Raw genomic sequence first — 22,454 nt, forward strand, 5'->3', positions numbered from 1 at the left:
CACAAATAAAGAAAAGATGTTATGTGGACATGTGTCCGGAAACGCTTAATTTCCATGTTAGAGCTCATTTTAGTTTCGTCAGTATGTACTGTACTTCCTCGATTCACCGCCATGATTTCATACGGGATACTCTACCAGTGTTGCTAGAACATATGCCTTTACAAGTACGACACAACATGTGGTTCATGCACAATGGAGCTCCTGCACATTTCAGTCGAAGTGTTCGTACGCTTCTCAACAACAGATTCGGTGACCGATGGATTGGTAGAGGCGGACCAATTCCATGTCCTCCACGCTCTCCTGACCTCAACCCTCTTGACTTTCATTTATGGGGGCATTTGAAAGCTCTTGTCTACGCAACCGCGGTACCAAATGTAGCGACTATTCCTGCTCGTGGGCGGCTGTGATACAATACGCCATTCTCCAGGGCTGCATCAGAGCATCAGGGATTCCATGCGACGGAGGGTGGATGCATGTATCCTCGCTAACGGAGGACATTTTGAACATTTCCTGTAACAAAGTGTTTGAAGTCACGCTCGTACGTTCTGTTGATGTGTGTTTCCATTCCATGATTAACGTGATTTGAAGAGAAGTAGTAAAATGAGCTCTAACATGGAAAGTAAGCGTTTCCGGACACATGTCCACATAACAAATTTTCTTTCTTACTCCGCCGTCTCACTCCCCACATCCATGACTGCTGGCGGCTCACCTCTAACTGCGCAACGCTACGCGCTGTTAACAGCCAGCTGCCCAACACTACAACAGCAAATTCCAACAATGCAAACCAGCCTCAGTCTGCACACAGCACAGTCAGTGATTTTCATACAGAGCGTTACGTGACGTTACCAACATAAAAACCTAAACAGCCTACTTACACACTGAAGTCACCGCGATTCATGATGGTCCCCTGGACATAACGAAAGGGGGGGGACGTGGTACTTAATAAGATGTGTGATCAGCACGGACGGCGTTACGTGCCCTGCAGCGCGCTCCCATACTTGTCATAAGGTTGGTAAGGGGTTCTTGTGGTAGGACGTTCCATTCCCCCAGCAACAAAGTTGACAGCTGCTGGCTGGGTGTTGGTGCATGTGGTCTTGCTGCAGTACGTCTTCCCAACGCATCCCACATCTGATCGATGCAAAGACTGCCGAAAATTTAGGCAAGATAAATGACTCTCGCTGTAATCCTAAAATCAGGTTCTGCTATACTGCGCATACCAAGAAACAATGGCACTGGTATTCGCTATGTCAGAACCACTGAGTGTTGAGCTTGGCCACGAACTTTTACTTACTTTGTAATGCTTACTTAACTGAACCACCGTACACTATTTCTGGGGTTGTCTAGAGATGGAAAAAGTATTATTTTCTCCGTGTTGAGACAGCTGATGTTCCGTAACTGTATATCCAGTCGATGACACACTTTATTTAGACCAAGACCGGTTTCGCTCTTCACATCCTCGCCATTTCCGTGTGGACCTGAAACTGTCATTGTTAACGCCTCGTTATTGTTGCGGCCGTCAATTGGAAGACTGCCTTGACTCAACTCTACGCTATTCTATCCCGTGCAAGTATCTTCATCTCTGACTAATTACTCCAACCTAAATACATTTCAACCTGCTTACCGTATTCGTCACTCCGTCTCGCTATACAATTTTTACCACCCACAATTCCTTCCAGTACTTAGTTGAGGATTCCTTGAGGTCTCAGGATGTCTGCTGCCAACCGGTCCCTTCTTTTAGTCAAGTTGTGATGCAAATTCCTTTCCCCCCAGTTCTATTCGTCCGCCACTCGCGGTCTCGCGGTAGCGTTCTCACTTCCCGAGCACGGGGTCCGGGGTTCGATTCCCGATAGGTCATGGATTTTTCACCTGCCCCGAGCTGACTGGTTGTTGTTGTGTCGTCTTCATCATCCATAGACAACGGCAAACCACGTCCATTAGTACCTTGCCTAGTACGGCGGTGCGGGTCTCCCGCATCGTTCCCCTACGCTCTGTCAAGAAACATGGAACCTCATTTCCATTTTACAGTTCTATTCAGTACCTCCAGATTAGTAATGTAATTTATCCGTCAAATCTTCGAAATCTTCTGTAGCACCACATTTCATTCTTTTATTTCCTGAGCTGCTTGTCCTCCACGCTTCACCACTGTATGAGGCTGCACTCCATTCGAATACCTTCAGAAAAGACTTCCTAACATTTGAATTCATGTCGGATGTTAACAAACGTCTCTTATTCAGAAACGCCTTTCTTGCCATTTCAGTCTACCTTTTATATCATCTCTACTTCGGTCATCGTCAGTTACTTTGCTGCCCAAACAGCGAAAGTCGCCTGCTACTTTTAGTCTCTCATTTCCTAATCTAATTCCCTCAGTATATCCTGATTTAATTCGACTACATCTTAATATCTTTGTTTTTCTTTTGTTGATGTTCGTCTTACATCCTTTTTTCAAGACATTGTCCATTCTTGGTGCAAATGGCTCTGAGCACTATGGGACTTAACATCTGAGGTCATCTGTCCCCTAGAACGTAGTACTACTTAAACCTAACTAACGTAAGGACATCACACACATCCATGCCCGAGGCAGGATTCGAACCTGCGGCCGTAGCAGCCGCGCGGTTCCAGACTGAAGCGCCTAGAACCGCTCGGCCACACCGGCCGGCATTGTCCATTCTGAGCAACTGCTCTTCCATGTCCTTTACTGTTTCTGGCAGAATTACAGCGTTATCGGTAAAGCTCAAGGTTATATTTCTGCTCCCTGAATTTGTTTCCCAAATTTTCTTTAGTTTGCTGTACTGGTTGCTCAGAATTGAGATTGGACAACATCAGGGATAAGCTACAACTCTGTTTCACTCTCTTCTCGAGCACTGATTCTCTTTGGTGTCTTTCGACTCTGTATGTCTATCTGAATTCAACTTCTTTAAAGGCTAAAGCATGGCAATACTTTTAATGTATCGAAATATAATTTTTTTTATGATCATGACACGTCAGCTTTTCTTATGACATCATTGGGCGTGTGGAAATGTCTCTTTTAAGTGCAACCGACTTTTAATTTCTCAATAATTTTGCGTTGCTTCACGACGTCATAATGTACTGCACATATATAAAGATAGTTTATCGTGTCCTATTATGAAAAACAGTAGTATATACCATGCCGATATTCAAACTAATTTTAAAATTTCGTTAATGAGCAGAATTATAAGTATGATCAAAGAAACAAATATCAAGTTTTGAAACAGACAATATTGAATTCGAAAAGTTTACTTCCTGTGGAGGGCAATAAAAAAAATATGTTTCGCTCGGGTGACATTCAACAGCGCTGAGTAACTGAAAAAGCGCATTGTCACCATGAGCTGTTTGTAGTATTCCACTTTAATACGTACCTATTTCTGTCGTGGACAATATTCACAGGATACAGGTTCAAAATGGCTCTGAGCACTATGGGACTTAACATCTGTGGTCATCAGTTCCCTAGAACTTAGAACTACGTTAACCTAACTAACGTAAGGACATCACACACATCCATGCCCGAGGCAGGATTCGAACCTGCGACCGTAGCAGTCGCGCGGTTCCGGACTGAGCGCCTGGAACCGCGAGACCACCGCGGCCGGCTACAGGATACAATACATCCCTATTAGACTTTTGTGGAACATGTTGTGTTCTTTTCTTTTACCTATTATGACATTTTGGATTTTATATCAGACAGAAAAGAAAATGATCTGTATGTACATGTGATCTGTTTTTGTCTTATATCCTGCGAATATGATCCCCTACCGAAACAGCAGATATTAAAATACAGATAATAAAAGCAGCTTATGGTTAAAATGTTTTAAAAAACAGGTTTAAAGAAGTGTCATGTTGACTTGGTGGAGTAAGCTGTTCGTACTTCTTGACATCACATAGCAGCTATTCTAAGTGGATGGATAGAGTCTCACCAGATGGTAAATTCCACTTATTTCGTATGAGGAATATTCGCGTTCACTATCTCCGAAACAGTATTGTACAAATTAAGAGAGTATGTTCTCAAATGCACAGTTGATGAGTTTATGACAGTTCTGGCAAGATAACTCTGCTCGGCGACAGCTTGTGGGTGGTGAGAAGTAGCCTGTCCCCTCGCACGATAGGCAACCCCGCCGTGCACCTGCCACAGCAGCAACCCGCTCCAGTCACTCGCTGGCACGTTACGTTTCCTGCCTCGGTCGTGTGGGCCACAGAACGCAGGGCGCGTCAGCACGTTTACTAACATACATTCTCTCACTGGAATTATAGCTACATGCTGACCATTTACATATCGGAATTTTTACTTTATTCCTTGTCTAATGAATGTAATTCAACCGAACACCAGTCATCTATCGAGGAGAAAGAACTGTTCAGCAGAAACGATTTAAATTTCATTGTAAAACCGTTTTCATGTACAATTGAGGTATTCTAATATTTTTATGGCAGCATATTTTACCCTTTTCTGTGTAACAGTAAGGTTGATTTTTAGGTAGTGTGGCATTTATGCCACATCACTGCCCACATTTGTTACTTTTTGTTCCTATGTTTTAATGCACAGTATAGGAAAATTTTGTTAAGGGGACACTATACGTGAAATTCGTTGAAATTTGACATTTTCTGTTTTCTTCTCCATAATGTACTTTGGACTTCCCTGAACATTCTGGTACATAATACTTGTGAGACCTTCAAATAATGAATGTTGACTGGCGACTGTGAAATTTCGCGGCTACACATATGATGCCACAGTTGAGCGGTCATATCTTGGAAACTACACAGCCTACAAGGTTGTGAATCGTTTTCTTTTTGTGCTACGTCTCAGAAGTTGGCATTACAAATAAACAAATCAGTCCTTTGTTTCTGATACTAGTTGAAAGTAGTGTGATCATCGGCTATTTTTGTAGTGACCTAACTTACATTGCTTTTTATACGTAAATAAAATTACTAAGCATAAAATGTAACTTCAAGAAAAGCAAATTTGCGGTTAACAGATATGTGACACCTGCATTTTCTTCTGAAGTACTTGAAAACACATGTGATAGCAGTGAAGGAAACCGACGATAATATTTCAGAAGTGGTCACGCCCCCTAGTGCATCGAAAATGAAAGTAACCTTAGAAACGGGTGACAGAGGTAAAAATAATGATATTATGGCAGCCAAATCTATTTACAGAGATTTAGAAAATCCTGAGCTACTAAAGAAGTGTTTACATGGGAAGACCCAGAATGTAAATGAGTCCTCCAATAATGTTGTGTGGTGCCGTGTGCCTAAAAAATGTATTTGTTGGCCTTGTGACTCTGAAGTTAGCTGTGCTTGATGCTGTAATAACTTTTAATGGTGGGAACTATGAAATAATGAAAGTTCTGGAGAAGTTAGAGGTAAGATTTGGACAGAACATAGCTAAAGAACTGCGGGAAATGGATGAGCTACGTGCACGTGAAGCAGAGTTAGCTGCTCAGCAAATGACAAAAGGAGAAAGAAGGAAAAGGAAGAGGCAAGCACTGTGCTGTTGTGACACTGAAGACGACACAGACTATGGGCCAGGGCAGTTCTAATGCATAAAAGACAAAAAGTTTCCAAGATAATGGGTCACAAAATTCGATAATTTAACATTGGTGACATAGGACATACAATGTCCCCTTAAGGGAGGCTAGATAGTAGGTAGGATCACATAGCAGCCTCATCGAACGACTCACCAGATGGTCACATAGCGTGAGAAACGCCGGGTGAGCAAGAGGCGTACCTTACTGGAGCAAAGAGAAAGAGACAGTGGACGATTCACCTGCCACGCTGAGCGCCAAGTAGCTCATCTTTTATTTTTTACATTTAATGTTTAAGTATTAATATACAGCTCCAAGCGTGCTGCTACCGGTACTTACACTGAGGACTTGTTAATACGAGTAATAATTTCAGTATCACTCAATTTATCAAGAAATGCTAATTACAAATTTTATTTCCTGCCTGTGCTTCTTGATGGAAAGGATGACCAATCACAAGTGCACCCTGAAAGGGCAAGCGCTAAACAGCGAAGATCGCTCACTAGTCTACTATCGGTTTCCGAGGAGATAACAGCTGAATCCGTATATAAAATCTGGTCCCATATAAAGACGGAACAGTCTGCTGAAAAACTGCCTCGGATGACGTACTTGCGCGATGTTAAGTTAATTCAGGTCAGCCTATGACTGATTTTCAAGATGGCAACACGGGAACTAGTGTGTGAAGAGCAACTCCACGTAAAGGGGAATTAATTGTTAAATTTGCCTCGGAAAACATATTTGTGCAATCTCATATTGATTCTAAGATATTATGAAATATATTACTGTGACATTTTCGGTGCTTGGGAATAACCTTGTTAATGTTAACGATAGACTGGATGTCAGAATATTTTTCTTCACTTTCTGGCTTCTATATGTAGAAATAAATATCCATCGCCATCCTAATCCTAGTACTCGGTAATTTGAGTTTTAGTAGCACTGAATTCTTTCCCATTTGCCACTTCGTTATGCATTGTTTACCGCATACATGGCAGAACCTGTGTCCAGGGACAAGGAAACCAACTGGGTCATCACGCAAACATTATTTACTGAAAACCACCGTGTTTGTTAATGATGGCACATCTTTTTCATTGGAAATGTTATGTTCAGGGACGCACTGTGTGGCATTTGAAGGTAATAATTTGCATTTTTGGGAATAATACTTGACATATCTTCACGATTACTTTACATTTGGCGTCCCTTCTGTGGAGAAAAATACCTTTAAAAAGCGGTTAATTTTAATTGCAAGCATTAAACCCTCATTATATTTTGTAGTAGTATGCGTTATCTGTGATCGCAATGTTTAATTGTGAAAGATATTTTCAAATTGTGGATGGTTTTTATACCAAATATTCTAAGGGATTTAATGTGTTGCCAGGCTGTTCTTAGTACGAACAGTTTTTTAAACGTTTGCCTGCAATAGATTCGAAAATGGACACCAGTTATTAAGATTACAGCAAGTTTCTGTCCAGTGAATATTTCATGTCTACATCAGGAAAGGCCCCAGGGAATTATTCCATATGACAGTAACGACTTGACGTATGTAAAGTAAGCCAACTTTCTGATGCTTTGATCATGCAAACCAGGAAACACATGCAGAGTACACGCTGCTGCTCAAATGTTTTGGAAAATCGGTAACGTGTCGTACCTTATTCAAATTTTGATTAACATGCACACCCAAGGAAATTTAACCTTCAGTTTACCCATTTCCTTTTCCTACTGTTGCTGATCATGACAAATTCTGTCTCATACAGAATCCAGTAGCCTGTGTAACGTTACGTTAAGTTATAGGCTACCTACTGAGAAATAGTCAGTATTATCATCTGAACATTTTATTTATTTGGTTCCGTTGTTCTTGCACCGTCAACTAAGAGCGTTATTTCTTTTTCATAATGTACAATGGAAGATTATTCATACACCGCACAGAAATAACAGGAACAGTTCTATTATTGAACCCTGAAGAAAATCAGCAGCAATTTGTCTCCACTCAGAATAAGATCCATCTTCAAAACTTCGTGAGGTACTTAACAGGACTGTTTGAAACTTCCTGGCAGATTAAAACTGTGTGCCGGACCGAGACTCGAACTCGGGACCTTTGCCTATCGCGGGCAAGTGCTCTACCAACTGAGCTGCCCAAGCACGACTCACGCCCCGTCCTCACAGCTTTAAATCCGCCAATACCTCGTCTCCTAACTTCCAAACTTCACAGAAGCTCTCCTGCGAACCTTGCAGAACTAGCACTCTTGAAAGAAAGGATATTGCAGAGACATGGCTTAGCCACAGCCTGGGGGATGTTTCCAGAATGAGATTTTCACTCTGCAGCCAAGTGTGTGCTGATATGAAAGTTCCTGGCAGATGTGTGCCGGACCGAGACTCGAACTCGGGACCTTTGCCTTTCGCGGGCAATAGAAACATCCCCCAGGCTGTGGCTAAGCCATGGCTCCGCAATATCCTTTCTTCCAGGAGTGCTAGTTCTGCAAGGTTCGCAGGAGAGCTTCTGTGAAGTTTGGAAGGTAGGAGACGAGGTACTGGCGGAATCAAAGCTGTGAGGACGGGGCGTGAGTCGTGCTTGGGTAGCTCAGTTGGTAGAGCACTTTCCCGCAAAACGCAAAGGTCCCGAGTTCGAGTCTCGGTCCGGCACACAGTTTTAATCGGCCAGGAAGTTTCATATCAGCACACACTCCGCTGTAGAGTGAAAATTTCATTCTAGAAACAGGAGTGTTTGCTTTCTGTCAGAATGCCACTCCGAAAGGATAGAGTGACTGGCACTGGCGAATGCATTTTTACAGATCATAAAAAAATGCTGATCGATGAAATGTTCACTGGAACGGTCTTTCTGGAATTAAAGTGGTAAATGACTCAGAATTTCATATTTCCCCATATTTATACTACTTAATTTGTAATAGCCTTAAACATACGGGACGGTCAGAAACAGTCTGTAAAGCTTGTAAGAGTTGCAGAGTAAGTTTCCCCGAGAAATAATGGACAGGAAAAATGTTCGTCACTTCGCGCCGTTTCCGAATAATAAGTTAGAAGATAGCCAGTGAGACCATTGCGTGCGAAAGTTCAAAGAGCCCGCCGGGTACAGTTGCTATCAGCTGTTCTCACACCGTAGACAACAGCGGACGAGACTGATGGGCCTTTGTCACGGGTTCGATCCTTACTACCGTCCCACGTCCATTTTTTTCAGGAAACCGAACGCAGAACACGTTTGGCGACATCCTCTCTGGAGGTCCTCTTGAATTTGCGCGCACAATGGCTGGTTGGTTAACATCAATGATAATTTAACTCGCAAACGGCACAACGCATCGCATTTTTTCCTTAACAATTAGTTCCCAGCACATTCTTCCCAGCAACACCCTTACAAGCTTTTCAGACTATTTCTGACAATTCTGTATTACGTTTTTCGCTTTTTTAACAGTCGAGCTACAATGCGTAACACATTTAAAGTATCACTTTTTGAATTCGCCTAATTGTGTCCCATTGCGGCGCTGAAGTTTCAAATTTGACTCAAAGGTGCGTACGTCCTTCCTCTGTAATGATCCAAAAGCGTGTTGCTCTGTGACGTCACTCCCCGGCTCGACGATGCTCCAAACACACCGCAGCTCATAATCGACACGAAAAGGCCTCAAGGAGCGGCATAAAGAGGGTAAATGGAACCACTCCACACATTTCGTGGTCGAAAATGACAATTAGCTGTGCGGTGAGCACAGGACGAACGTTCTTGATAAGGTTTGTCACTGCTGACTCCTCCAGACGTTTCAGCTCTCCTCTGTGGACATCGTGGGCTGATGCGCTTTCAGTCTATCTGTTTTGCGCTCTCCTGTGTCGTGGTCATGACGGGTTGCGACATTGACTCACTCGTGAATAAAATGACAAAGGACCATCCAAAGACACTCCATTTCGGGAACACCCTCAGTGGCACCTCCACATATTTATTGAGAATTTTAAAAATGTGCTGTACAGAAACAACATGTAAAATAGTCCTAGGCGCCTGGGAGCAGGCAACCTTGTGACACCTCTACGATTCCAGATACCTGTCCACAGGCTCCAAGGACTACTTTCAAGGTTGTCTCTGTAAAGGCACAGTTTTAAAATTCTCAATAAAGTTGGGTGGGTGCCACTGACGAACTGGTGGAGAGGGGGGGGGGGCATGTTAGAGGGGCCCCTTGTTGTATCATTCACACATGTGTCATGTCTCACAACCCCCGCACCTTCCCTGCCCTGTTCCCCAACGACGACGCCCCAGGAAGGCTGAAAATGCATAGGTAAACTTTGCGGTTTCAGATCACGTCCAGATTTTATCGAATGGTTCTGAACGGACTGTAGTGGTTCCAACCTGTAGACGAGAGCAAAAATATCGGTCGTGCTCCACTCTGAATGCGTTTGGTGACGTTCAGTGGGGGTGCAGGCCCACAGTGTCCTTAGAGAAGGGTTGAAACGACCGGGGGTCTCAGCAGTGTCAAATATTGTCAAGAGAGTCGTCCTATTGCTCGTCTCACTACGAACTCTAATTTTCGATAGGGAAATGTTTGGGAGTCAGTGTTGCAGGGAAAGGGGTGGTTTCATTGATGCTCATTAGACCGCTTCCTGAAGCTTTTTAGTGTTGATGCTCAGCGGCGGTGTGTCTGAAATGTTTTCCTCGGCCACCCCTAAGCAAACTGCGTGATTTCAATGCAAGCCTCACTTTTCTAACCTCCATCACAAGGGCTAGAAAAGACGGGGTGAAATGTGGATAAGAGGAGTTGTGATGACCTTTCCACATTGTGTGACGCGTTTACGGTTGGTCTGGGCACAATTTTCGTGAAATTTGGTGCAAATGTGACGCCATTAACCGATCTTACAGCTCACATGAGCTTCTCTACTCCTGCCTTTCTTTCGCATGTGTCGACATCGTCGAGCCCTGCGGTGACTTCTCAGGGCTCCACGCTTTCGCACCGTTGCAGAGGAATGTTTTACGCACCTTTGAGGCACATTTCGGACTTAAGGATCGCAATGGGTGGGAATTAACGAAAAAGTTATGTTTTAATTCTGTTGGGCGTTGTATATCGAAGCCTGGCAGACCAGCGAATATAGCTGTTAGCTACCGTCCACTCGCCCCCTAAAGCTGCTGCTACGATCCTTTGGAAAGACTCATCCTCAGCAGGATCGGCACAAACATCTATGAAGTTACTCCCAGCGAACAAAATGGTCTCAGATCTAACAGTAGCTGTACTAAGTGCTTTAACTTAAACACACACATAGAAGCCGGTTTCCAACAACGACTGAAAACATCAGTGGCTTTTGTTGATCTTGCAGCTGCCTGTAATAGAGTATGGAAAAAAGGTTTCCGGTACAAACTTGCAAGTGTTATAAAATGCTACATTACTAGTAAATTGTACTCCAGAAAGTCGATCTCCTGTGCATATTCAGTTATCTATGGAGTTTAAGTTCATCCGTTGTTTTAAAATACAAGAACGCTGTACAATTAATTCTTGTTTTGCTTCCTATTAGAGCTTTCAGATGAGAAGATTCTGTATGTGTACCATCGTAATTGGAAGTGAAATAATTACCAAATGCTTAAAAACTATCTTATGTTTCATTCAAAGTAGTTAAATCAACAAAATGGTCCACTAATCCAAAAAAGTTAGTGTATTTTCAGTTTGTTCATTATACCCGGGCCGGTGAAACATGTCACTTGACAGCTCGCGTGTGGTTGGCAACACTGCGATTGCGAGGTTGCGATAGCTGCCACCGCACATGCCCACAACTCCGAAGTACGTTTTGTAAATGTAAGCTACAATCAACGTTTATACGTAAGTGCAACAAAGTACGTTTTTCTAACAATGGAGAGAACGACGACGGAGACTAAGCGTTTGATAGTATATTAAACCGAAAATAAAAACACCTGAATTTAATGACAATATCTATGAAAAGTCGTTCCAAATTGTTACAGTAAAAGCTGCATGTAAAACGTCGTATAATAATGTATCTAAGTACACCAAATAACACACTATCCACATTCATAGAAAGAAATAAAGCAAAACATGCATAGCTTACTGGATTGCAGAGAGAAAAAGAATTAATTCTGTATACATTTACACTCACCAATTTACGATGTCAATGGCGCAGTTCCATCCAGTTCTCCCTCACTGGCATCGTAATCGGCGCCAAAACCGTTGTCTTCGTCATCATCACCATCATCATTAAGAGATATCATTAACTGTTCGTTTTCATTTATAATGCCATCTATAGTCTGTGCTTTTCTTATCAGTTTAGCAACATGGTCTACTTTTTTCCTCCATGAGGTAGCGTCTACGGTAGCAAGACCTTCACGTGGCAGTCTTTCCACTTCTGTTATAGTAACAGTCTTGTTGTTACTTCTAATGTACGCTTTGACTTCACTCCGAACCAATTCAATTGGATTAAAATGACAGTGATAAGGCGGTAGCCTAATTACCAAGTGACCCTCTTCGCTCGGAATTTCATCTACAACGTATTCAGGCGTCACAAACTTATTTTGTTTCACGAGCGAGTATAACAGCAGTTTTGTCATGCTCATGTCCGCAGCAATGACACTCACCTGCAACCACTGCACCATAGTTTCTTTACGGTCACTACTGGTGGGAGTTTTATCTAAAATCACGGAATGGTACGCTGCATTGTCCATCACAAAAACTGTCGGAACTCTAAACTGGAGCAACAAATTTTTAAACCACTGTAGAAACCGTGGGTGGTCCATATCCTCATCATAGTCGCTGGTTTTTACGATCGAAAAACTAGAAGTCCTTCAGGCACAAAGCCGTTTGAAGATCCTGCATGGGCCACAATTAATCGTGATCCTCTTCCTGTTGGTTGATGACCGCTGCTATTCGGAGTATCATCTGTCCAGCATTTCTCAACTGATTCCCCAACGCCGACCCAGGTTTCCTCTACCCATATGACTGAGTGTATGTCCTTTCCTACAGTTTTGCGTAAGAAAATGGTACGAGCTGCAACGACATGAGCTTTCTCTAGTAACAGTTTTCGTCCATCTAAATTTTTAAAACGGAAGCCCGTACTTTTTAATATCATCTTAAGTGACGTTTTCCCCCCTGAGAAAAGTTCACTTTCTTTTAAAGAAATTAGCAACTTCGCTATTGTGGGGTATTCTTTCCTTTTATAGTATCCGTAAATGTGCCGACGAAATGCATCGGATTGGAAACAATCAATATCTGTAATAGGACGAGGCTGCTTCTTTTTCTTGCCCGGAGTACTTAAAAACACACTGTTTCTTCCACAGGGGCTTTCTTCCACACTGTTTACGTCACTGTCTTGTAAATCTTGAAGTAGCACCGCTTTCCTTATAACTGTTCTTTCACTGAGTCCTAGAGTTTTCGAGGTACGCTCTAAAACTTTATCGGCAGGAATTGACGTAACTGCCGTCCGCTTCACGTCTGCTGTGCAGCGAGCTACGTTAATTTAAGTATTAACTGTGTTTTTCTTACTTGTCACTTCTTCTTCCGTGTGTTTTTGCTTTTAGGAAGCTTTAATAGTCGAGTGCTAGTAATAGTGTTCCATAGATTTCGTGTTTGTTTTGAATACAGTCAGAGAGAGACCCTTTAGTCAATCATAGTGCCAGTAGTGCTAGTGTTTGTTTTCAATACAGTCCAGAGACAGGTAGTGCTATTTTCATCGTACTCTACAAGAAGTGGCTAGCAACCATAGTTTAGTCAACAATCAGCCGCCTTTAGTGAATTAGCAGTCTAGTTAAAAGTTGATTAACTCTTTACGGTAAATTGATTTCCTCGGATGGATAGGATGTCTGACTGCTGTGTACGGACGCAGGAGGAGCTGGCCACTGTTCGCGAACAGCTGAGCGTGTTGATGTCCGCGGTCAGCCGTCTTCAGGCTGCTGCCTCGGAGTGTAGCGGCAGTGGGGAGTCTGGTGCGTCGCAAGGTACACCCCAGGTGTTACATGCTTCACCCACTGTCCCTGCTATCGAGACATCTTCGCGGGTACCGGGCGCGGTTGGGCCACCCTCTCCCCAAGGGGAGTGGCGGGTTCAGCAACGTTCGCGGCGCACGAGGCGGAGGGTCAATGTGGAGGCTGGCCGTGTGGCATCGCCCGCTCTGCCTGTGAGTGGACATGTGGCTGCTCCTTCAGCAAGGTCCGAGCAGGCACACGGGGGGAGGGGTTTATTAGTTATTGGGAGCACCAACGTTAGGCGGGTGATGGAGTCCCTTAGGGAAATAGCGGAAAGGTCGGGGAAGAAGGCCAGTGTTCACTCTGTCTGCTTGCCGGGGGGTCTCATCCGAGATGTGGAGAAGGCCCTGCCGGCGGCGATAGAGAGCACTGGGTGCACCCGACTGCAAATTGTTGCTCATGTCGGCACCAATGACTCCTGCCGTCTGGGTTCAGAGGTCATCCTCAGTTCGTACAGGCGGTTGGCGGAATTGGTGAAGGCGGAAAGCCTCATTAACGGGGTGGAATCAGAGCTAACTATTTGTAGTATCGTTCCCAGAACCGATCGTGGTCCTCTGGTTTGGAGTCGAGTGGAAGGCTTAAACCAGAGGCTCAGACGATTCTGCGGAGATGTGGGGTGCAAATTTCTCGACCCCCTCTATCGGGTGGAGAAATGTAGGGTCCCCCTGAATAGGTCAGGCGTGCACTACACGCCGAAAGCGGGTACAAGGCTAGCGGAGTACGTGTGGGGTGCACATGGGGGTTTTTTAGGTTGGAGAATTCCCTCCCTAGGCCCGACAAGACGCCTCCTGAGACGCAGCAAGGTAGGAGTAGGCAAAATGCACCAGGGAATAATAATATTAATGTGCTAATAGTAAACTGCGGGAGTGTCTATAGCAAGGTCCCAGAACTGCTCTCATTAATAAACGGTCACAACACCCATATAGTCCGCCCCAGTAGCTGAGTGGTCAGCGTGACGGGTTGCCGTCCTCTGGGCCCGGGTTCGATTCCCGGCTGGGTCGGAGATTTTCTCCGCCCAGGGACTGGGTGTTGTGTTGTGTTCATCATCATTTCATCCCCATCCGGCGTGCAGGTCGCCCAATGTGGCGCCGAATGTAATAAGACCTGCGATATGGCGGCCGGACCTGCCCCGCGAGGGGCCTCCCGGCCAATGACGCCAAACGCTCATTTCCATTTCCATTTCCAACGCCCATATAGTACTAGGGACAGAAAGTTGGCTGAAACCAGACGTAAACAGTAATGAAATCCTAAACTCAGACTGGAATGTATACCGCAGAGACAGGCTGGACAGTGAAGGGGGAGGCGTGTTTATAGCGATAAGAAGTGCAATAGTATCGAAGGAAATTGACGGAGATCCGAAATGTGAAATAATTTGGGTGATGGTCACTGTTAAAGCAGGCTCAGACATGGTAACTGGATGTCTCTATAGGACCCCTGGCTCAGCAGCTGTTGTGGCTGAACACCTGAAGGATAATTTGGAAATATTTCGAGTAGATTTCCCCACCATGTTAAAGTTCTGGGTGGAGATTTTAATTTGCCGGATATAGACTGGGAGACTCAAACGTTCATAACGGGTGGCGGGGACAAAGAAACCAGTGAAATTTTTTTAAGTGCTTTGTCTGAAAACTACCTTGAGCAGTTAAAACAGAGAACCGACTTGTGGCGATAACATATTAGACCTTCTGGTGACAAACAGACCCGAACTATTTGACACAGTTAACGCAGAACAGGGAATCAGCGATCATAAAGCGGTTACTGCATCGATGATTTCAGCCGTAAATAGAAATATTAAAAAAGGTAGAAAGATTTTTCTGTTTAGCAAAAGTGACAAAAAGCAGATTTCAGAGTACCTGACGGCTCAACACAAAAGTTTTGTCCCAAGTACAGATAGTGTTGAGGATCAGTGGACAAAGTTCAAAACCATCGTACAATATGCGTTAGATGAGTATGTGCCAAGCAAGATCGTAAGAGATGGAAACGAGCCACCGTGGTACAACAACCGAGTTAGAAAACTGCTGCGGAAGCAAAGGGAACGTCACAGCAAACATAAACATAGCCAAAGCCTTGCAGACAAACAAAAATTACGCGAAGCGAAATATAGTGTGAGGAGGGCTATGCGAGAGGCGTTCAATGAATTCGAAATTAAAGTTCTATGTACTGACTTGGCAGAAAATCCTAAGAAATTTTGGTCTTATGTCAAAGCAGTAGGTGGATCAAAACAAAATGTCCAGACACTCTGTGACCAAAATGGTACTGAAACAGAGGATGACAGACTAAAGGCCGAAATACTAAATGTCTTTTTCCAAAGCTGTTTCACAGAGGAAGACTGCACTGTAGTTCCTTTTCTAGATTGTCGCACAGATGACAAAATGGTAGATATCGAAATAGATGACAGAGGGATAGAGAAACAATTAAAATCGCTCAAAAGAGGAAAGGCCGCTGGACCTGATGGGATACCAGTTCGATTTTACACAGAGTACGCGAAGGAACTTGCCCCCCTTCTTGCAGCGGTGTACCGTAGGTCTCTAGAAGAGCGTAGCGTTCCAAAGGATTGGAAAAGGGCACAGGTCATCCCCGTTTTCAAGAAGGGACGTCGAACAGATGTGCAGAACTATAGACCAATATCTCTAACGTCGATCAGTTGTAGAATTTTGGAACACGTATTATGTTCGAGTATAATGACTTTTCTGGAGACTAGGAATCTACTCTGTAGGAATCAGCATGGATTTCGAAAAAGACGGTCGTGTGAAACCCAGCTCGCGCTATTCGTCCACGAGACTCAGAGGGCCATAGACACGGGTTCACAGGTAGATGCCGTGTTTCTTGACTTCCGCAAGGCGTTCGATACAGTTCCCCACAGTCGTTTAATGAACAAAGTAAGAGCATATGGACTATCAGACAAATTGTGTGATTGGATTGAAGAGTTCCTACATAACAGAACGCAGCATGTTATTCTCAATGGAGAGAAGTCTTCCGAAGTAAGAGTGATTTCAGGTGTACCGCAGGGGAGTGTCGTAGGACCGTTGCTATTCACAATATACATAAATGACCTTGTGGATGGCATCGGAAGTTCACTGAGGCTTTTTGCAGATGATGCTATGGTGTATCGAGAGGTTGTAAGAATGGAAAATTGTTCTGAAATGCAGGAGGATCTGCAGCGAATTGACGCATGGTTCAGGGAATGGCAATTCAATCTCAATGTAGAAAAGTGTAATGTTCTGCGAATACATAGAAAGATAGATCCCTTATCATTTAGCTACAAAATAGCAGGTCAGGAACTGGAAGCAGTTAATTCCATAAATTATCTGAGAGTACGCATTAGGAGTGATTTAAAATGGAATGATCATATAAAGTTGATCGTCGGTAAAGTAGATGCCAGACTGAGATTCATTGGAAGAATCCTAAGGAAATGCAATCCGAAAACAAAGGAAGTAGGTTACAGTACGCTTGTTCGCCCACTGCTTGAATACTGCTCAGCAGTGTGAGATCCGTACCACATAGGGTTGATAGAAGAGATAGAGAGGATCCAACGGAGAGCAGCGCGCTTCGTTACAGGATCATTTAGTAATCGCGAAAGAGTTACGGAGATGATAGATAAACTCCAGTGGAAGACTCTGCAGGAGAGACGCTCAGTAGCTCGGTACGGGCTTTTATTAAAGTTTCGAGAACATACCTTCACCGAAGAGTCAAGCAGTATATTGCTCCCTCCTACGTATATCTCGCGAAGAGACCATGATGATAAAATCAGAGAGATTAGAGCCCACACAGAAGCATACCGACAATCCTTCTTTCCACGAACAATACGAGACTGGAATAGGAGGGAGATCCGATAGAGGCGCTCAGGGTACCCTCCGCCACACACCGTCAGGTGGCTTGCGGAGTATGGATGTAGATGTAGATGTAGATGCCCATGAACAGAAACAAATTCTTTTTCTTGCTCGTAAAAACTCACGCGTCCTCCGTAGCAATTCCAAATTCCAATTAAATGGCACTCCACGGCGCAACGGATTGTCACTTTGTGAACGACATCGTTTTGGTGACATTGTTTAACAAACAGAAACTGTAGTCGAGGCGGTAACACAACACAACAGCAGGCGTTCGCGCACTAACATACAATGTTTACACGTAAGCCGGCAACGTGGTAACGTCGACGCCGGAACCGGCTTTTGTTCGGTGCTGTTATTGGTTGAGTAGGCGCGGCGGCTCCCGTTCCTCATTTGTTTGTTAGTTAAACTACCAACTCCACGGCGTTTGGGGAGTGACCTTGAAGTGACGTTTCAGCGGCCCGGGTATAGTTAGTTTATAATGTTAAAGAAGTCCAGTAATTATTGTTATTATAACACAAATCGTTCTTTGTATTGAAACCTAACATAAACTTGTTCTCATGTAGCCAAGCTTTTCCACTTTCCAATAGCGACCTCTGTTCCTGGTATTTAATGAATACTTTAACTCATTAAATCTAAAACTTATGTTTTTTTATGCTGTTATTTTTCTCTTGTTGTCATGAGTGTGATGCGACCTGTAGCGTTACTTCGTGCGAAATTCCTCTCACGTCAAGTGCTAATAAAACTTCAGAACAATATCTCTGTGTAAACTATTATTTTGGAGTCACCGTGTAGTTATTACGAGACCAAATACGGACGCCGTAATATCATTCCCACTGAAGCAGAGCAAGCAATACAACAATGCTATAGCAATCATCTCTTTATGTAAAAAGTATCTGTAATAATTGTTTTATAATTGTCTTTCTTCCCTTTCTGGACGCCGACTCGAACAGATGTAAGTGCATTGTACTGCGTGAATTGTATAACATCGAAACACCTGTATAACATCAAAACACTTTTATTTGAATAAAGGGGCAAGTATCGTTCCGTTTTATATCAGATGAATTACGAAAGAACATTTTGGCCTTTTTAAGTGAGTTCAAGACGATAGTTTTGGTGACGCAGCTATCAGGCGCCATTAGCGCTGTATCAAAAAAAAAAAAAAAAAATGGTTCTGAGCACTATGGGACTCAACTGCTATGGTCATCAGTCCCCTAGAACTTAGAACTACTTAAACCTAACTAACCTAAGGACATCACACACATCCGTGCCCGAGGCAGGATTCGAACCTGCGACCGTAGCAGTCGCACGGTTCCGGACTGCGCGCCTAGAACCGCTAGACCACTGCGGCCGGCAGCGCTGTATCGTTAAGTGTTAAATTAATTAAAGTGAACTTCCATTTTCCGAGTCCGAGAATCTGTTGCAAAGTATTTCTGTATGTGTGTGACAATATTAACTAACTTACGCGGTAAAACGTCATCAGACTAACCGTCGACCAATTCGGACTGTGCTCTTTCTACGGTGCTGAAAACTCTAACAAAAGGATATAACTTACCAGAAAACGTAAGAAAGAAATGGTTAAACGAATGTGACAGGTAACGCAAATTCTGTTCCATAACAGATCGAATTGCTTCGTCTCGTTGAATGTTTTAAAATTCGTAATTACATCAATAGCTAGTTAGAGCACGAAACAAAATCTTTAGACCTTGTTTCGTGAAACTGTTACTTCTGATACTGCCACAATTTAAAACATCTACACTGGTACTCACCATGGCAGCGTTACACTGGTGATTCAGTGAGTGCATGTCACCATTTGATTTACACTTTTATAAATTAAATTTTGTCATTACATTGTTTTTTGTGCTTGTTTCATGTACCATCAAAACTGACAAGTAATGAGAAAATTTATGAACGACCAAAGAAACATCTACATCTACATCTACATGCATACTCCGCAATTCACCATACGGTGCGTGGCGGAGGGTACCTCGTACCACATCTAGCATCTTCTCTCCCTGTTCCACTCCCAAACAGAACGAGGGAAAAATGACTGCCTATATGCCTCTGTACGAGCCCTAATCTCTCTTGTCTTATCTTTGGGGTCTTTCCGCGAAATCTAAGTTGGCGGCAGTAAAATTGTACTGCAGTCAGCCTCAAATGCTGGTTCTCTAAATTTCCTCAGTAGCGATTCACGAAAAGAACGCCTCCTTTCCTCTAGAGACTACCACCCGAGTTCCTGAAGCATTTCCGTAACACTCTTGCGATGATCAAACCTACCAGTAACAAATCTAGCAGCCCGCCTCTGAATTGCTTCTATGACCTCCCTCAATCCGACCCTATAGGGATCCCAAACGCTCGAGCAGTACTCAAGAACAGGTGGTATTAGTGTTTTATAAGCGGTCTCCTTTACAGATGAACCACATCTTCCCAAAATTCTACCAATGAACCGAAGACGACTATCTGCCTTCCCCACAATCGCCATTACATGCTTGTCCCACTTCATATCGCTCTGCAATGTTACGTCCAAATATTTAATCGACGTGACTGTGTCAAGCGCTACACTACTAATGGAGCATTCAAACATAACAGGATTCTTTTTCCTATTCATCTGCATTAATTTACATTTATCTATATTTAGAGTTAGTCGCCATTCTTTACACCAATCACAAATCCAGTCCAAGTCATCTTGTATTCTCCTACAGTCACTCAACGACGACACCTTCCCGTACAACACAGCATCATCAGCAAACAGCCCTATCCAAAAGATCATTTATGTAGATAGAAAACAACAGCGGACCTACCACACTTCCCTGGGGCACTCCAGATGATACCCTCATGCCCGATGAACACTCACCATCGAGGACAACGTACTGGGTTCTGTTAAGAAGTATTCGAACCACTCACGTATTTCGGAACCAATCCCATATGCTCGTACCTTAGTTTGCAGTGGGGCACCGAGTCAAACGCTTTCCGGAAGTAAAGGAAAATGATGGCATCCGTCTGATACCCTTCATCCATGGTTCGCAAGATATCATGTGAAAGAAGGGCGAGTTGTATTTCGCAGGAGCGATGCTTTCTAAAGCCGTGCTGATGCATGGACAGCAACTTCTCTGTCTCAAGGAAATTCATTATATTCGAACTGAGAATGTGTTCGAGAATCCTGAACCAACCCATTGTTGAGGATATTGGTCTGTAATTTTGAGGATCTGTCCTTCTACCCTTCTTATATACAGGCGTCACCTGCGCTTTTTTCCAGTCGTTCGGGACTTTACGTTGGGCAAGAGATTCGCGATAAATGCAAGCTACGTAGAGTACTCTCTGTAAAACCGAATTGGAATCCCATCAGGACCTGGCGATTTATTTATTTTCAACCCATTCAGCTGCTTCACAACCCCAGGGATGTCTATCACTAGGTCCTCCATACGGGAATCTGTACGAGACTCAAACGGCGGTATGTTTGTACGATCTTCCTGCGTGAAAGGTTTCTCAAATGCTAAATTTAAAATTTCAGCTTTCGTTTTGCTGTCTTCCGTTGCCAGGCCAGACTGATCAGTGAGTGACTGGATGGAAACGGTCAAACCGCTTACTGATTTTACGTAAGACCAGAATTTCCTCGGGTTTTCAGCAAGATCTTTTGCTAGGGTATGACGGTGGTAGTGGTTGAATGCTTCGCGCATCGCTCTTTTTACAGCAGCACGGATCTCTACTAACTTTTGCCTGTCCTCATTCTCCCGATCTTTCATGTACCGCGAGTGCAACTGCCTTTGCTTCCTGAGCATTCTCCGAATTGCACTGTTAAACCACGGTGGGTCTTTTCCGTCCGTAACCCACCTTTTCGGCACATAAGTATGTGCGTGATTTACAATCTGTTTAAAATTTTCCCATGTAATTATAAAGAAGGGAAATCTTTCAGCACAAACACATTTTTCAAAAATTGTAAATAACAATTAAATTATGACATAATACAAAATGGAAGGGTAACATTGTTTATTCTCCTATGCCTCCTCATAGATTCTGCTGAAGAGGTGTAGTCTTTCAGTGCCCAGTTTTGTTTAGTAATTGAGTATTTTAAATTTTTTACACAATAATAAAAATTTGGCTTGTGCAAGATCGCTAACTTCGCTTCACGCTTTCCAGAAATTAATGTCGTCTTTCCAGAACGTTCATGCTCAGCGGTATTGTTATTTGTGTGCTGATATTAAATTGAGATACATGATCTTAAACGTGTGACTTCAGCCTCGTTTTTTGTTGAGGGAAATTCACAAAAATGGGAGCTGAAACATGAGACGAGGTAGAATCGAAAGCCGGTAATAGCAAATTCACTGGTGCCGCCGTTGAGAACACCTCAGCTCGCGAAACTGAATCAATCATTGAGATCGAGGAAATCCAGCCAAGTTCCAGTTAATGCATTGCATTTCGTAGTTTGAGAGAAACGAGAAAAACAACTTTTGGCCGATTGTCCTTAAGAAAGAAACTAAATGTTAACCATGCAAAGCGAGGTGTCGTCAAAACTAATAAATTTGTTGGCGCAGTAGGATGCCCCGACGACTGAAACCACAGAACTAAAAACTACACACCAGGGCGTTCCTGATGTGATAAACCAATTCACTGACGAACAAGCCCTGTAACAAGAACCTGTTCGTAAACTGAACGAAAAGGCTCATCATTTTACATCAGAACAGGAAGCTAAAGTCAGTGAACAATCTGATGCAAAAAGAGGAAGTTTCTGTAAAGAGTTTTCGCAGTGGATTTATAGCACAGACATACAAATAAATGAAAAGTTAAATTCAGAACTAAGAGGTGTTATGCAACAATATGCCAGTGAGGTGTTGTCTCAAAAAGGCACTTCACAAGAAGTACGAAAGACAGAATTGAACAAAATTAAGACTGAGTCAATACACTCCTGGAAATTGAAATAAGAACACCGTGAATTCATTGTCCCAGGAAGGGGAAACTTTATTGACACATTCCTGGGGTCAGATACATCACATGATCACACTGACAGAATCACAGGCACATAGACACAGGCAACAGAGCATGCACAATGTCGGCACTAGTACAGTGTATATCCACCTTTCGCAGCAATGCAGGCTGCTATTCTCCCATGGAGACGATCGTAGAGATGCTGGATGTTGTCCTGTGGAACGGCTTGCCATGCCA

This window comes from Schistocerca piceifrons, chromosome 1 (genome assembly GCF_021461385.2).
Source record: "Schistocerca piceifrons isolate TAMUIC-IGC-003096 chromosome 1, iqSchPice1.1, whole genome shotgun sequence".
In the NCBI taxonomy this organism is placed as follows: domain Eukaryota; kingdom Metazoa; phylum Arthropoda; class Insecta; order Orthoptera; family Acrididae; genus Schistocerca; species Schistocerca piceifrons.